Below are 18,422 nucleotides of genomic sequence, written 5' to 3' on the forward strand. Positions count from 1 at the left end.
CATCTACCCTCATGACTCTTCAACTACTCTATGACTGTTACATTTAACTATCGACACTTGAACTTCCACTTGACAAGATGTTACATACAATCTATACATGTACCCATGTGAGAAAAAATGGCTTGAGCAAGCCATGGAAGACACCATTAACACTCGCACCATTATGGTAAGAGCAACTCTTTGACATCCCCATGATGGTCAAAGGTGGCGAATTAATGCCAAGCTTGGTTGTCCATGATGGTGTTTGTGTGCTCAATGGTGACATCCTGCTGAAAGCGAAGTCTTGCCTCTGTTGGATCCAAGTACACATGGCTCCTTTGTCCACCTCATTTGAAAACATGCACATCATCATCTTGAGTGTAGCTAGACCAGCAGCGTACTGATGTATAGTGTCTGTGTTGATCTCCAAGTGTGTGCTAGTGAACATGCACATCAACTTGTCAAAATGCATGTTCAACTTTAATTGAACTTGCTTCTTGTATTAGTCTCGGTGAGTGTGCCAAATGGGTGGGATCGCATGCATGCACACAATGAAATCCATGCTCCTAAACACCTTTGCATCTGATCTACAACATTGCTCACCCTGTCTGCTCCATGCAAGCTGTTGTATAGATCCATAACGGGTCTTCAATCCAACATTATAGTCTATGAAATCATGATTAACATTTCTTTTGTTCTTATCATGAGTTTCATCTAATACCTTTTCTCCATTGGGAAGCATTTCTTGTAGCAACTTCGTCAAACCTTCCTTCAAACCTTCCATGTCTTCTTTTAAACCATTGTTGAAATCTTCAATGTTGTCTTTAATTTTTGGTTCTATTCCATCCTTCAAACCTTCAATCATAGCTTCCATTTCATTTTTGGTTACTCTTTGTGAGAGCAAAATTTGTTGCACTTGGTCGCATAATTTTGATATATCATGTTGCATTTCTTGGCCTTCTTCATGCGTCATCGTAGAGTTTTCTGGTTGCTTTCTAGGTGTTTCCATTATCTTGCTTCAAGCAATTTTGAAATTAAAAAATGATATATATATATATATATATATATATATATATATATATATATATATATATATATATATATATATATATATATATATAGATATATATATATATATGTTTCACCATGCCCTTTGAATCACTTAAAACGGATTTTTCAAACAAATGTTATGCAATTTAAGGGAAAAATACACACCTTTTTCTTGCTTTTAGGAGTTTGAACTTGAAACAGTTGTAACTTTGTAATTTTGGATCTCCAAGTTCTCAAATTTCTTCTTATGGTATCTCTCTGAGTCCTCTTTCCAACCCCAAAAGCCTGATTGATATTAGATTCTTCAAGGAAAATTTATGCCAAATATCCCATGATGACCTAATTATGGACTTTCTTAGTAGATCAAAGTTGTACAGGATCACTAGTGTCATTGTTTCAACCTTCGGCCCTAGCAGTGGGTCGTACGGTATCCCTTGAATGTAGTTGCACATAGAGGCAAGTAAGATGTCCTTATTGGTAGAAATTGTGTGACATGCGCAGCAAGCCAAGGAATGTGCCTTTGTCAGAGCCCTGCTCTATTCTACCTATTTTCTTCTCTGTCAGCTGAGTGGCATCATAATCCACCTGGCCCTTGTAAGTAGCCTCCTTCTTTCTCTTTTCAACCAGTTGTGTCATCTTGAGCTTGGTCTCGTATTTCTTGCACTACGTGGTGGACTTGATCTGTCTCACTGCTAATTCTGTTGTAATGCGCCATTCTACCAACCAACGATCAATTACTCCATCAATGGCATCATCCATTTCCAGGTAAGGCAAGTCATACCATGTCAGCGTAGGGTCCTTCCATGCCCTGATGGACACATGGTGAAAATCTTCTTTAAACTTTGTGTAGCCCTGCAGGTTGGCAAACACCGTAGGCATCAACCATGGCTTGCGATTGATGTCCATGCAGATGTTCATCTCCATCAAGATCCAGAAGATCTTACTATCCTTGATGCATTGTGCATCCTTAGTCACCCACAACAAAGAATACTTCGCTGCTTCCATAGGTTTGGTGTGACCAAAGGGAACTAGCTGTCCTCTAGAAACTCCCATGCTACCAGCGCAATAGATAGCGAGAGCCACACATAGTGGAACATCTTGTTGAGCTCTTGTGCCTCACGGTAGTTTGCAAGGAACTCACCATGTAGACAGTCTACCCAATTGAGCTAGACTCCTTCAGCGCACTGGGCTGATAGCATGATAATAGGCGTCGGCACCTCATTGACGTGACACTTCCTCATCACCTTCCCTGCTAAAATCTTTGTAGCCACCTTTACAACAGGGTCATAGATGATAGATATGGCATATCTACGCGACTTCTTCACCAACTTAAACTTTTCCTTCATGACCTCTGCGAGGGCCTGCTCACCACCTTTTCTGCCAAATATCACGACCAAATTTTCTCCTGTGTAGGGCAACTGCGTGATCCTGTGGATCAATCTGTCAATGATGGGTATTGGCTCCTCTAGCCACAGACACCCATCATGCACCAAGCATAGTAGCTACTTGATGACCAAGACTGTAATCGGGGTGCGGCTGTAGTGTGACACCCATAGCAGGTTGAGTAGGCATGCCTTGTCTACTCCTCTGAGCCACCTTTGTGGCTCCAATGCAGTCATCTCGGTGGTTTTATCGATAATGTTATGCATCAGTTGCTCGGTCGCAAAGTTTGGGAACTTCTCATGGTCATCCAAGTTCCAGTCTTCAAGTTTTAACAGAGGAACCTGCCCCAAGTGCGATCCCTCAAAAAAAATCTCATTCGGTAGTAGAGGGGTTTGCAAGGGAACCTTGCTCTCATCGATATCTTTTGGCACCTTTGTCTTGCTCTTGGGTGGAGGGACGTACTCAGGCAACCGAGTGCGAGGTTCAACACCTTGGGCTTCAACTTCCTCCATGTCTATTCCCACATCCTAATCATCCTTCGGGATGTCTTCAATTTCTTCCTCCTCCAACTCCAGATTGATGGCTTTTCCCTTTTCATGTGTGGTGGGCTTGTCCTTTGGTGGCTTTCTTCTTGGCAGTGCACGCACTAGTATTGTAGGCTACTTTCCCTTCTTATCCTTTGCGCTCTGCTTGGTTTAGGTGGGCTTTGGTCTCGGTGTCCTTGGTGATTTGGGGACTTCCACTAATACTTCAAAAACTTCCGGAGTAGCTTCTTCAGCCTCCATAACAATTTCTGGCATATCCTGCTCGACTGTCACTAATTCGATGTCCATAGTTGTGCTAGGTGTCGACATAATTCTACTCAACAATGCTCGTGATGTCTCTGGTAATTTCTCAAGCACTAAACTCACTATTAGAGCCTCGAAGAATTCTCGGTTCATGTGCGTCAGAGAGCTCAACAACTCAATTCTCAAAATGCTAAGTTCTTTTTGCTGGATAACCAACTGTAATTTATAGGGCATTTTGAATTCAAATCTGACCATTCCCCCCATATTCGGTTCATTAACGCTGGATTGGCAGTAGATTTTCAAGGATCTGACCCATAAATTTGGTCTTAAATGTCGTCCGCCCGCTCTATTTGGTTGCATTTCTACTGTCAAATCATGAACAGTGACTTTTAAGGTCACTTTTCGACTAACCTGCGTGATTTCTCCCTAGGTAGCCTAGCTCCCTTTGCACTGTCGTGAACCCTGTGACACTTCCTTGCTTTGCGCAATCCTCCAATCACATAGCTCCCCAACCTGGGTAGTGTAGTTTATAGTCCTGCACCTCCTTTTAGTTGCCTGGAGTGCTAAGACTGTGCTACCTTCATATAGTCACATGACTGGACCACCAGTGTATGGCTTCAATCGAGTGCCATTCACCTTTCCTGGGAAGAGATCTCCATTCAATTTGACCAGCTGAACTGCTCCTCTGTCGGTAATCTCCTTAATGACCTAGGGCCCTAATTAGTGCATTCTGAATTTCCCTAGAAATTTATCAAACTTACTATCATATAACAAAACCAGGTCATTTACCTTAAAGGTGTGCAGCTTAATGTGTCGATCATGCCATGCTTTTTCGCGCTGCTTTTGGACCTATTGGTGAAATCCAACTAGAAATCTCTCTTCCTCAAGCTCAGCCAGCTGCGCAAGCCTTTCTTCCAGGGCTCCACAATCCGTCATACCTGTGAGTGCCACTATGCGTAGAATAGGCACAATGTATTCCATGGGCATCACTGCTTCAACACCATATACAAGCCTAAAGGGTGTTTTTCCAGTCAACTTCTTGCATGTCATCTGATAGGCCCATAGTATTTCGAGTATGTGCAAGTCCCAATAACTTCATTGAGCATTGCAAACCTTGGTCAGCACGGTTTCCAAAACTTTATTGAACGCTTCCACCATCCCGTTAGTCTGCTAGTTATAAAGTGTGCTTTTCTAGTGATATACATGAAATTCCTCTGTTAGCGAACTGATCATCTCATTCAGAAAGTGTGTACCACGATCACTCATCCAAATATGTGGATGACCAAATTGTGTTAGTACATACTCAAAGAGGAACTTTGCAGTAGTCGCGCCTCTGAGATCCTTCATAGGCTCTGCCTCCACCCATCGATTCAAATACTCTGTCGTGGTGATAATGTACCTCATTCTCGTCTTCTTTACTTGGGGTTGAATGGGTCCCACAAAATCTATCACCCATTTTTCAAAGGGTTGTAACGTCATTTGTGGATTCAGAGGCAGCTCATCACTCTGTGATGGCATGCCTATCCTTTGACACACATCGCATGCCTTGCAGTAAGTTTTTGAGTCCTAATGGAGGGTTGGCCACCATACCCTGCGCGTAGAATCCTATGTGCAGTCGCTCTCCCTAAATAATGTCCTCCTGTGGTGCCCCCATGAGCGTCCATGAGGATAATTCTCCTTTAAAACTCTGTTACATATCATCGCAATATTTCATCAGACCCCATTTTGTATAGATTCCTAGCAATGAAAGAAACGTCTGCTGCGCGCACCACCAACTCCTTCTGTTGGATGGTGTATCCTTCTGGGGTAGTTCCTATCACTAGGATGTGTATGATATCTTCAAAATGACCATCTGCAATGTGCACTGCAAATAGATGCGTGTCAGGTAATTCCTCCTCCAAATTAGTGGGATCTTCCCCTATTGCGATGCGTAACAGATGGTCTGGTCCCGCATTCAGTCATCCAGGTTTCACAATAACTTCAAAATCATACTCTTGGAACAATAACAACAACCTACATATTCTCCCCCCAACACAGGCTTATTGACCAGGTATTCTAACGCGGAATGATTCGTATACATCTTAAAATGGCCACCTAGAAAATAGCGTCTAAACTTCTGGAGTGCGTATACCATGGCTAACCCTTCGTACTCGAGGGTGTAATAGTTCTTCTCTGCCTTGGACAACCTTCGGCTTGTGAACACTATAGAATGGTCCAAGTCTCCTTTGCCAACCTATGTCAGTGCTGCTCCTAGCGTTACACATGACACGTCAACATGTACATGGAACTCCTTCTTCCAATATGGGAAGACTAAAATCGACGTGATGACTATTTTTTCTTTCAATACATCCAAGCTTTTCTTATAGTCGTCATTCTAGTAGAATGTGACATCCTTTTTCAACAAATTCTCTATAGACGCGATTATCTGGGCATAGCCCTTGATAAAATTTATGTAATATTCAATATTCCCTAGGGTAGCGCATAGATGTTTCACACTCCTCGACGCTTCTAAATTATGTATCACCACAATCTTCATGAAATCCACCATCAGTCCCTGTCTACACACCACGTGACCTAGCAGGGTCCCAAAAGGAACACAAAACAGGCATTTCTTTAGATTGAGCATGATATGGTATCTTCAATAGGTATCTAGCATCAGGAGCAAACTTGCCACATGGCGTTCTACTAGCCCAAACATAGTCCAGTCATCAAAGTATACTTCCAGGAACTTATGAATAAATTTTTTGAATGTAGCAACGACTACGTGGGCGAAAATCACAAGTGCACTCTTCAATCCGAAAGGCATTACAGTGTACTGAAAACACCCCCACTTAGTCACAAAGGTCGTCTTGCTCCTATCCTCCAACGCGATTTTGATATGATGGTACCTAGAGAATCCATCAGTGAAGGAATATGCTTCATGGCCACCTACATTGTCCAACACTTCATAAATGAACGGAGTTGGGAAAGGATCATGTACACAAGCGTCATTCAACTTCCTAAGATCTATGCATATCCTTATTTCATCCTTCTGCTTCTTTTCCTATACCACCATTAGACTTACCCAATCAGATTCATCCACGGGCTCAATGATGCTTGCCGTGGGCATCTTGTCTAGCTCTAAGCAGAACTTCTCCTTATACTTCGAATTGAGACGGTAAGGTCTTTTCTTAGCCAGCTTCGCATCGGGCTTCAAGGTGATCTCCATAACACCCAGGTCTCCGATTATTCCTTTTAGATCTGTAAACCTAGTAGGGAACAAATCCTGGTATTTACGGAGCAATTCAACAACTTTATCCACCGTCGCGTCATCCCAATAATGTCCAATATTCACGAATTTGGGCTTTGCCTCTATACCAATATTTACCTGTTTCGTTTTCAGTGGCATGGTTATATCAGGATTCTCAATCTATGGTCCTTCAACCTCGCAGTGACCTTTTGTTTGAGGGATGTTGATCTTTCACAGATTCTCATCTTCTTCTTCAGTGGCCACATTATAGCATTCGAGCACGTGACTCAACTGAGTAGTCCAATCGGGTTGAATCAAGTCCAAAGGATCCTGCGGTATCCTAAAGATTGCTACTTTCACTTCTTGTAGTCCCTCATCAATACAGTCAAACTTGTAGTCAAAGCTAAATGTCATTATGGATCCCTTGCATAAAATATTCCATTCACCTCTACCATGGTGGAGCTCCATTTCTAAGTACCAATTCATAGGGATGACTTCCAAGGTGTGACAGAACAAGTGCACCCATTCAAGTTGGGGCTTCGCTCCATAAGCCTCGGCCCATTTGGCCAAGTGCATGCACAGATCATACTTCCCGTCATACTTGTTTGTTATTCGTACCTTCGATTTCCCAAAGCGTGTTCTCATCATCCTCCTAGATTCGTGCCAATCATCAAAGATACCCTTCTGCATACCCCACTATCTTGCGGGCGTAGCGCACAGTGCCCAGTCCAAATCCTAGAAGCATTGCTTTTTTGGTACCTCCCTCTCAAATGCATCCAAAAATACATCCACATCATTAAGGCCATCATATGTGGGTAGATTTCTTACCTCTGAAGACACACAGCATAGTGACCGGGTCACCATGTTACAGCTCAGTGTGGTTACTTCATGTAACTAATTCTCCCAGTGCTCTAATTCTTTATCAGAGTCCGAGGTGCAGGAACTCTTGCAATCCCATGCAATTCATCCATCTGCTATTGGATACACCAAATCTTGGTCTCGCACTATTATCTTGTATAGACAGTTGAAATCTTCATCGCTCTCATAATCACAAAATGGTTCAGTATAGCATGATCCTTCAACAGGATCTAGGGGTACTACTACGCGGAGCGATTTCTTCTCAAATATCATCTTTCGCTTCTTTAGGTTGATTACCCCATTCATATCAGTAGCCCAATCAATGCAAAGGAGCATAGGGTAAGGGTTGTTGTCATCCACAATTTCTATTACCTCAAACTTAGGCAGCGCGCTTGCACCTTCAATATCTACAATCATCCCTTGCAGCTGCCCCATGGGGATGATGTTCGGTTGATTTGTGATCCTTAATTGAATCAGAGACCACTATAATGCAGGTCTTCCCATCTGTTCCCAAGTCTGCTTCGGTAGGACGTTCATGTCTGAATCCAGATCCAAAATAACCTGATTCATTTCATACGCTCATATCTGGGTGGTAAGTCTCATCTCTCATCATGTCCTTGTCTTATGCCTACCAATCTTTCATACCACGCATGGTTCACCCGAAGTGTTTCTGACACATCTATTTATAAGCTCCTATAATCCCTTCACAGCCTTGCTATCACACAACAGCTTCATGCAGGTCTCTAGAAAGCTCATAAGCATAGAAGGGTTCATCTCCTGATCAGGCTTATCCTTGCTCCCTGAGGTGGAGCCTCAGCGAAGCTCTTCTTTGCTTCCATGAACGTTTCATAGGTGCACTCCAAATCAAATTCAGCCTCCTTCGCTGGAGCTTTGCAAACCCATGCGCTATCTTCAGACTGTTTCCCTTTATCATCCCCTATTTCAATTCCACTTCAAAGCACTATATTCACATTCAGATCCTCTTCACGAGGTGTAGACCTCATCATCTATAGATTCTCAGTTGGCTTAGGTGGTAGTGCCCCTTTGTTGCATATCCGCGCTATCAGCGTAGGACAGTCCTCTGTTTCATGATCAAATAGAGTGCAATATTTACATGACGGATGCATTGAGTTAGTGAAATAATGGGTGTAGTGTCCTGGTCCTCCGCAATTGTAGCAGATTAGCTGTCCCCAACCTCTACTAGGTCCTCGTTCGTCTCGTCCTTGTCCACGCCCCTAATACCCTGTTCGTGCCATCCCTGCACTCTGGTCAGGGGGGCACGTTTCTACTTGAACCCTATAGGCGGGTGTTCTATCCATCATCAATTCATAGCTTCTGGAATTGTGCTCATCATGCCCTACTAACCTACAGAAGTTGCAAAATAGTTGTTGTGGTGTTTGTACAAACTTTTGCAGCAAATGACAGTTATTCGTCATATGTTTACCTACTACCTGACATATAGCGCACCACAATGCAGGCCATGCACTTGGTCCTGCTTGAGCTTCCATCCTCAAGGGCAGCAGTCCCCCACCTGCAATGTATTTCGCAAAGACGGAGCAATGGTCTTTGTCATGCCCCTGACCCTTCCATTTCAGGCACCACACCTCTTCGTGCACCTCTGGTCGAACTGTTCGTTCCTGCTTCAAAATTTGCATTTCAAGGCAATGACTTTGCAACTGTGTGTGGATCTACTAAACCCCCAGATTCAGATCCTGCATCGGTGTTTTGTGTAGTCTAATTATAATCTCCAAGGCCTCTGCCTGAGTCATTATCTTCTATTGTGACAGTGTAACCCTCAGGTGTGGTAGGAGCGAAGCCATGAACCACTCACGGTGTTGTCCATCTGTTAAGTTCATATTAGCTTCGTGTATTTTACACTTCAACCTTTGATCTAATTCCCAAGGTGTCTCGCCTAGTTTCATCATGATTTCCTTGAACCCCACAATCAACTGTGCCTCAGATTTAGGCCTACTGAATTCTTTATTCAGCGCAGTCTAGATGTCCACCACCCCAGCGTTTGGGTTATCATTAGAGTACTTGATGTACCAGGTTAGCGCGTGATCCTGCAAAGCACTAACCAATGTTGCCTTCTTCATGTGATCATTTATGACACCCTGAGCTTCCCCCATAGCTTTTACGACGAACTAGAACTCGTCTAGGTCATCATTTCCCAAGCCTTTAAACAAAGGTAGCTTCATTGAATTTGCCATGCTGAATTGCGGTGGAGGTGGTGGTGGTATGGGTGAAGTCATAGGTGATGGTGGTGAAGTTGGAGGTGGTGTGGGTGGAGGTGGCAGTTTCACGAATCCCTATCTTATTAACTAAATAGAACTTCGCATAGAAGCCTACACTACTCCCTTTCCATCACCCAGTGGAGGTGAAATTAATGAACTATATTAAGGACCCTTTCTCCCTTCGTTCCTATAAGTTTTTCTGCTTCCCGTAGCTCCGAACATCAAGGTAGGTGCATAACCCATTTTTTGCACAGTAACATCTTAATCCAAGTATTAAAAGACTTTAAGTACTTACCTCGCGGACCTTTGAAAAAGTGTCGCTCTGCCTCATTGTAGATGACTAAGGTATCGACCACAAATTCAGTCACAAATCCTCTTATGATGCAATCAAGCCAATGATCGACAACGCAGGTGACCTTATCCTCAGAGGCTTCTAGTCTTTGTACTAACTTCGGGGTCCAAACAATAGGACCGTCAAGTCTCCACCTTCCTTGGCTATCTGCTGGCTTCACGATCCACTCGTATAGCTCAACCAAAAAGGAACAGAAAAATATCTTGTGTACTTCTGTCTATAGGTGCCTATCCAGCCACTGTTCCTTTGCCAGTCACAGATTTATGTTCTCCTACGCCGTGAATTTGTGGATCTTCCTACCCAACCAGTCTCTGATCTCTTTCTTAGTTGGGTTCTAGTGATACGACATCACACATATCTTATGCAGATTCTAGTCCCGGCATTGGAACCATTTGTTGGCTACGTGGGGCCTGACCCAGGTTCAGCGTTAGTTACCCAAACAAATCCCTACACTACTGGCCCTTTCAGCATCATCCCATGGAGTGTGGACCAAAGTCTCACCCGAAGTAGTATGGGGGGATGCTAGAACCAAGTTTCTGCACCTTGATATGGTCATGATGTCGGTTTATTCCTTATGTTCCTGCTTTCGCGTAGGTCGTTAAGTTATAGGGCTCTGTCTATCTAGCCCTTTATTCTGCCCTTCAGTACCTCTGCAAAGGGGTATGATTGACCTTCGTGTAGCCCTAACCTACGGTTCATGTACTTTTGCACTACTATGGCAGCATATCATGCAGATTCCCAAACTATCTTAAGTGTCTTACTTATCTTATTAAATAATCACAGTTAGCGCCGCGTAAATAGATATCCTTACTTGTGTTCAATTATCCAACATATTTACATACATTCGTGCATCACATAAGCATTATAAATGAAATTCACACACAATATGACAAGATGCATTAACAGGAAACAAAGACACAAAATTTGTAAAATGCTTCCCTTTATTGATATCTTCATATAATTACAGACTCTATCCACCATGCGCACACAACTGCAGGGGTCTACACACTCAGCTGCGGACTTCTACCCTAAGCCTTTGCACACTCAGTTGTGGACTTCTACCCTAGGCCTCTGTGCACTTAGCTACAGAGCCTCTACCTACGCGACGACTCGAAACTTAGACTTCTCTCCTTATTGCTCAAGACTTCTTACTTATCCCAAAACTTATTTTTTTCTTAGAGCTTACTTACTTAGCTCTTTTTATACAATCCCATGGTTCACGAACAATAGGTAGATCTTTATAGCCGACTTTACTTTCCAAAATAAGGGTGGACAACCCTTTAGGACTCGTGATACCTTCACGCTGCGCGACCATAAAATGTGGAGGCTTTACAACTTTATTACAAAACTTGACAAAAAACATGGGCGTTTATCCCCAAAACTGTCCTTGGGGGGATCCTGTTCCCAAATATTCCCCTGATACATTCAAAAATACTAAATCCGATAGACACAATCGTATTATGCTCTTTTCCTTTCGATATAACTTTGCCCAGTCCTTTGTTGACATTCGTGTTGGTGTCATGCTTGGATCTACAACAATCCACTGATCTTGGTCCACAAATAGATCCTCCATCTTGAGCTTCCACAACTCAAAACTCTGACTATTAAATTTCTTGATCTGTATCTTTCCACTGTTCAACATCTTCTTTCATTGTAATAATTATTCCCATAGCTCTCCCACTAAACAGGGTCTACCATAGGCTCGATCAAACCCCTCAGTAGCAAAGGCATCCCCTTGAAGTAGTAACAACTCTGATACCAAATGTAGGTTTTAACCCTATACAAAAATTACCTATAAATGAATTTTTCAAATAGAAAAGTAAACAATGGTGAGAACATAAAACAAATATACACAGAGACTTTCCCCTGGATCCCAAAAATAGGACTACCAAATTGATTTTTCATTATATTCATTTCAATGTCACAATACATATATGTAAATGTCAAAGTATTCATAAACTCCAATCCATTAACCCTAGATTAAAACATAATTGTAGTTCCTTTGATCAAATCTAAAAGAAACCATGGGAAGAAAACCATGCTGCCCAAAACCATGTACAAAACCATGCATAAAACCATGGGTAGGTTTGCATGCCATCTTTGGGTCTCCCCCCATCCTTGGTTCTGCCCAATTATTATTGGTTCCACATAAAAAATAAATTCCCTGGGCGCTACCCCAAATCCCATGCAAGGGGGCTACCACACCCTTTCAAGGGCCCCGCTATGCGTGGCGTGACTTACAACACCTAATTCTGGTTATGGAAAGAATATAACACATACCCAATAGTAGGAAGATAAATATTGAGGACTATCTAGTCTTAAGAGAATATGAAGATGTGTTTTGGGAATTGCTAGGATTGTGACCAAAGATGGACATTGATTTCTTTATTAAGTTGATTCCTAAAGCTACACTAGTATCCAATATTCCCTATAGAATGAGCATACATAGGATAAAATAATTGTGGATGCAACTAGAAGAGTTTTTTTATCAAAGAGTACACATGTTTAAGTGTATCCCCCTGGAGTCGGTCAAATATTTTTTTGACAAAATGGATGGAACTATAGGGTTATGTATTGATGTTGGTAGTCAACTTAGGTGAGAACATTGATATGACTTCTTATAGGGAGTAGCTTTTTCAACATTAAAATGGATATATATTATATAGATATATTATTTACCATCCATATCAATTCTTTTATAGCGAAAATTTTGTAGGAATCATCTTGCAAGTTCATTATTAACAGCAGCCCCATTTTTGAGAGTTTTGGGTGAAAATGTTTAGGATTTAAGTTTAACACTTTTTGTGGTCCCAACCTTACTACGAACCTAGAGTCCAAACTCTACACATGGATATCTTTTGAACAACATGACAATCACCTCAATTAGAGCTTGTATGAGAAAGGTATGTTTACCTAAAGTTCATATATCAAAATTGAATATTATTTAAGAGGATGCCATGCCAACCCCATTACTAATGGAAAAGGGCATATCAATGTGGAAACTATGAAGTATAGTCTAGAAGGGTGAAGTTATCACTGATATTTATGGTGAATGGGTCAATTTTAACCCCTAGCTAAATATTTGGTTGTGTTATAACTAGGCCACTATGAGGAAAAGTTGTTTCATTATATTCGAGTGAATTTTTTTTGATACATGAGTAGAGAAACCTAACATGGATAGGAAGAGAGAAAATAAAGATGGTTTATGTATTTTAGCATAACATAGGCTGCATGTTTCACTCCCTTATACATCCTTCTATTTCCATTCAAAGAAATAGGGAGTAGAGATACCTCGCCTTCCAGATGAGTTTTCTCTCGAAACAGTTTCCCATACCATATGTTGTGATATTATGGTTGTTGGTGATCATCTATTCTCTACATTTTACCTTTTATATATTTCATGCATTATAAAAATAACTTAATGAATGATGAAGTCTAAGGAAATAAACCTCATAGTAAATAATTTTTATTTTAAGTATAAATTTATTAGATATATTATGACAAACTATCAAGTGGATTATCCATGCCATTTTATGGATCATATTGGCATTGAAAAGCTTCTCTTTGGTTATATTGTGGGGTGTTGTAGGGGATCTATATAAGCTAAGTTTAAAGTTACAAAAACCATAAATGACTTATCTATTAATAATCGTCAAGATCTTACAGTGGATAGGTTTTTGTTGGTGAAAGCACAAGTTGTAGATATAAACCAGAATGTGAGCCTCCTTATGGTAGCATTGATTAATATGTTTAGATATTTCAAGAATACGGAGGTTCTAATGTTGAGGCTAGATCAGGTGATTGGGAAGAACTAAAGAGGGAGCCTAAGAAGGAACCTAAAAAGGAATAACCCACTTTGAGTGTTATGAACCATTGAGAATCACTATTTAACATGGAAGTGAACATTGACATCAAGCCATATCAAGGTGATATTGATGCTTTGAAGTTAAGTCACTAATTGTGGTAGTTATAGGTTTACTTTATTGTTCAACAAATAAAGGAAGGATAGAAAATTTTGTGTCCACATTTAAAATTACAGGGCCATGCCTTGACCTAGTGGGTAAACCAAACAGAAACCCCAAGGTTGGAGGGAGATACGCCAATGGCTATGAGGGGGGATTTCAAAATTCTCATAAATTCATAGTTCTACCCTATTAGGTATGTAGAAGACTAATGGTTTTAGTGTCATTACTTCAGGAAGGGATAGGGGCAGACTATAGAAGAGTATAACACCAAATTTATGATGATTGTAATAATGTTGGTTATCTCCCCAAAGAACTCAACCACACTCCTCAAGTATATATGAGTCTATACAACAATCTATGGGAGCAAGTGATGTTGTTCGAATATAGAATAATGGATGATACTTGTTTATATGAATAGTACCTAGAGAACATAGGTCAAAAGAAAGGTAAATGAAGTGGGTCAAGGTAGAAGGAGTATTGGGAAGCTTCCAAAATTGGAAAGAAGAAGTGGAAATGGGGGTAGTATAAAAATAAAATAACCATAAAATACAAGTGAAAATATCCCAACAACTACTACAACCATTATGACATTGATTGTGATATAGGGGAGAAGGGATTGAAGTTCCATCTGGAGCTCAACTTGAAGAATCGAAAGAAAGATGCTAAAAAGAAAAAAACCATGGAAATACATTTGAGTAATTAGGTGGGAAAGTAGCTCAATAATGGATGAGAAATTTTTTTGTACATCAATGCAAAAGTTGGTAAATTTGAGTAACGTTAAAAAATAGGAAGATAAGGAAATGACTAGAATCTTTCATATAAAGATACATATTAGGAAGAAAAAAATAGAAGATTTATTCGACTTAGGATAAAAAGAGAATCTCATAGAAGAAAATATGATAAAGAAACGGGGATTAGAGACTCATTTCCATCCCATCCCATATCATTGGAATAGGTCAAGTAGGAGGAAAATATTAGGGTAATAAAAAAATGCATAACCAAATTTGCTATCAGTGCCAACTTTATTTATGAGGTCAAATTAGATGTAGTTCTACTTGATGTTTGTGGTGTTGTGTTCGGGAGTCTCTATATGTATGTCTATAATGTGATATTCATGCAAAGAGCTAGCCAATATCACCTCATCAATGATGGAAAATTCTTCATCATCAATGTGCATAACGGAAAGTTAAAAATCTCACAAGTGCCAATCAAACCAAAAACTTGATCAATTATAGCAAGAAGTACATGTTTTGTTTTTTCTAAGAGAAATTCAAACTATAGAATATTACACAAGGGTTAATTCATCCCCAAAGGGTTGTACTAAGCGAAAAAAATTAATAAATAAAAAAATTGTTATAGGCATGTAGTTGTATGTTATAGGATCCTAAAGGGAAACCTCCCAAGATGGAAGTGTAGAATGGGATGTAGGTGTTTCTAGACTCCCAATTGTCAAACATTGGGCTATACATGAAGTCTATTATAAAAGAAAGAGAGGTTAATATCAAATTGGAGTTCCTATTAGAACACGGTGTCAATCGACTAAGTATTTCACCATGTGGGTCACACATAATCATTCTCAAAAAGAATGATGGGTCTTGGTGGATGTGTATTGGTTACAGAGCATTAGAAAAAGGTATGTTGAAGAACAAGTACCTGATACCTAGGGTAATTGATATGTTGGAGGAGTTGTAGAAAGCCAAATACTTCACCAAGATGGACTGAAAGTTAGGATATCACAAGGTTCGAGTCAGAGAACAAGATAACTATAAAATTGCTTTCAAATCATGACATAGTTTGTATGTGTGGTTAGATATGTTATTTTACATATGAAATTGGCTATGTACATTCATGAGGTTAATGGGTGATATACTATGCCTTTTTACAAATTATTTTTTTATTTTTATTTGGATGATATAGTGGTATACAATGCTACTTCAAAGGAGCACATCTCACATTTGATGCAGGTGCTAGAGACATTAAAGAAGAACTAATTGTTGAAAAAACTCAAAAAGTGTGAGTTTTCACAGTAGTATTTTGTGTATCTATAATATGTGATAGGTAAGGGGGATCTATGTATATATTCAACTAAGATGGAGGCCATCATTAAGTAGGCTATCCTAATGTTTCTAAGGCTAGAAGTTTTATTGGGGCAACACAATAATTGAGTAAATTCATAGCCTTGTTTTTAGTAGTAGCAACACCAATTCACACTATAATAGTGAATAGAAAGGCATCTAGTGGGGAAGGGCCAATAGAGGGCCTTTGAGTTAAAGAATGTATCATTGAAGATGTAGTTATGGCATTACCAAACTTGTAGAAACCCTTTAAAGTGGAGATAAATGTGTGTGGATGTGCTATGGGATTGGTCCTTGTGTAGGGAGGAAGGCACATATTCTACCATTCTGAAGTATTTCATGGTGAACTTATCAAGTACTGTACATATGATAAGGAGTTATATGCCTTGGGAAAAGTTATGAAGAACTAGAAACACTATATAATGGGAAAGGAGAAAATAATCAACATATATCACCAACCACTATAATACATGTAAGCCTAGATTAGACAAAAATAGACCAATGATTACAAGTGGATGGGGTTTCTACGATAGTTTCATTTAGTGATCTAGTACAAGAAGGGGAACATAAACAAGTTGGTCGACATGCTTTTAAGGCCACCCACATCAAATATCAAAGCTTTGGGGACTCTTAAGCACATGGATCCCTTCATAAATAATGCATATAAAGGGGCATAAATAGAGGATGAAGACTTCAAGGATGTATTTCGACAATATCAAAGGCATATTCATGTGCACTATAGTTGTTGGGCCTCCAACTTGTCATTAATTTTTTTATCAAACCATTCATTTTCACATCATTCCACTCACTAATTGTCATCATTCTTAACAATATTTCTTCATAAATGCACCAAACTTTCTCATACATGTTTACAAGGTTTATTATTATTATTTCCTTTTTTTAATTAATTAAGAGAAAAAAATTTTGGTTTTACTAATGATAATTTTCTAGATCAGTTTCTATAGCTCAGTTCAAGTTTATGTACTTTTCTCTGTGATTGAGGTAGTATCACCATTCTAGAAAGAAATTGGGCACATAGGACTTGTTTCAAAAACCTCCTCCATGGATTTTTGTTGGTCAAACTTCACCAATATTGCTCATGTGAAAAAATTCAAGAGTCATTTTAAGGCCTTAAATGAAAAAATATCTAGGTCTCTATATTACTATGGATTTAGATTCCATAATTTACACACTAGTATCTTTTGTACAATGCAATAATTTTATTAATCAAAGCTCATATGAGAATTTTATTCTCCAACAATTTAACCTCTGGAAATTGAGAAGAATAATTCAATAAGATTGCACGTTAGTCCCTATTACTCATGGAAAAATGGCAAGCCACGTGGGTACTATGAATAATAATTTATGAGGGTTAACTTGTAACTCACATTGAGGATTTAAGGGGTCAAATTTATCCCCTATTTAAATATTTGGTTGTAATATAACCCAAAAACTAGGCGGGAAAAAGGGTTTTATTCTATTGGAGTGTATTTTGTTCCATAGATGAGAAAAGCATATAATATTGGATAGAGAGAGAGATAAAAACAAATAGGGTTTGTGTACTATAATATTCCATAGGAAACATGCCTCACTTATTTGTACCTCCATCCATATCCACTCAAAGAAAGAGAGAGTAGACTAGCCTGACCTTCTAGCTGGGTTTTCTCCTCAAAGGTTTTCCTATATTATATCTTGTGCTATTATGGTTGTGAGTGATTTTATTTTTACATGTTTTCTATCTTCCACTTTTTTTTTATATTACATACATGAGAATAGTAACTTAATAAATCCATATGTCTAAAGAAATAATTCTCATAGTAAATATTTCAAATTTTAAGTATACTTTTTAACAAATTACTTCTCACTAATTATCTAGTGGAATATCCATGACAATTTATAGATCAAAAGGCACGATGGAGTTGATGTTTGACTTGGAGATGACTCAACAACCAAGAAAAAAGGAGAAGGAAAGGTCAAATTAATATGTATGGGTGGAATGGTTAGAAGACTACACGATGTTTTAGATACTAGGGCTAGCTAAAAACTCGATATATGTAAGGACGAGTCATGTAGGTGTAACTATTGTGTTAGAAAAGGAATTTTTTTAGGATGTTTCAAGGAGAAATTATACTTCTAAAGGGAGATCGGACTAGAAGTTTGTACAAGCTATTTGGAAGCATTGCTAATGATGGGTGTAAGAATTTTATTGTTACTAATGGTGAGAAAGAAGTAGTAGTTTATCTAGAGAAAATAAAATGTTTTGGCATCAAAGACAAGGGAAGGGCCTTCAAGCACTACAAAGTGAAGGTATTGTTGAAGGTATGTATGATTTCACTGTAGATCCTTATTTCTATGAATATTGTATTCATGGTAAATAGAATTGAGTAAGATTCTCAACAAGCATTATAAGGAATAATGGAATTCTAGAGTTAGTACATATTGATGTTCACTAAAAATATATCGATACTATATATCATTAATAGATGAATTCTTGAGAATACATGTTTCT

This window comes from Pinus tabuliformis, chromosome 9 (assembly GCF_031772625.1).
Source record: "Pinus tabuliformis cultivar Carrire ecotype Pingquan chromosome 9, CPIR1, whole genome shotgun sequence".
Lineage (NCBI taxonomy): Eukaryota > Viridiplantae > Streptophyta > Pinopsida > Pinales > Pinaceae > Pinus > Pinus tabuliformis.